This window comes from Chiloscyllium plagiosum, unplaced genomic scaffold (assembly GCF_004010195.1).
Source record: "Chiloscyllium plagiosum isolate BGI_BamShark_2017 unplaced genomic scaffold, ASM401019v2 scaf_11439, whole genome shotgun sequence".
NCBI lineage: Eukaryota > Metazoa > Chordata > Chondrichthyes > Orectolobiformes > Hemiscylliidae > Chiloscyllium > Chiloscyllium plagiosum.
In genome coordinates this window covers 2,747-3,114 of record NW_025209870.1, presented here as the reverse complement: position 1 = coordinate 3,114, position 368 = coordinate 2,747, and positions in this window count along the sequence as shown.

Sequence of the window (368 nt, the reverse complement as noted above, 5' to 3'; positions counted from 1 at the left end):
CTCAGGGTGAATAATACGATTAAAATCTCTCCCTGCAAGTGTACGATGCACCCCAAAGGCCACCAATCTGGAAAGCACATCTGTTAAAAATTTAAGGGGGGGGGGTGTGCCCGGGGAGGCGCAATTTACATTTAAAATCCCATATTCCTCTCCATCTATTAAAGCTTTAAGAATTATAAATCGGCCGGACTCATCCCTAATTTGGCCCAGCATTAGAAACGGAAGGTTTATCTGGATGAGGAGAGCAAGTCCTCTTGATTGGTGAGTGATTCCCCACAACATTTAAACAAACAGCTAGCCATGATCACCTGAAACAGTTCACAAGACCACCCCCCCCTCACATCAGGAGGAAGGATCCCATGCCCCCC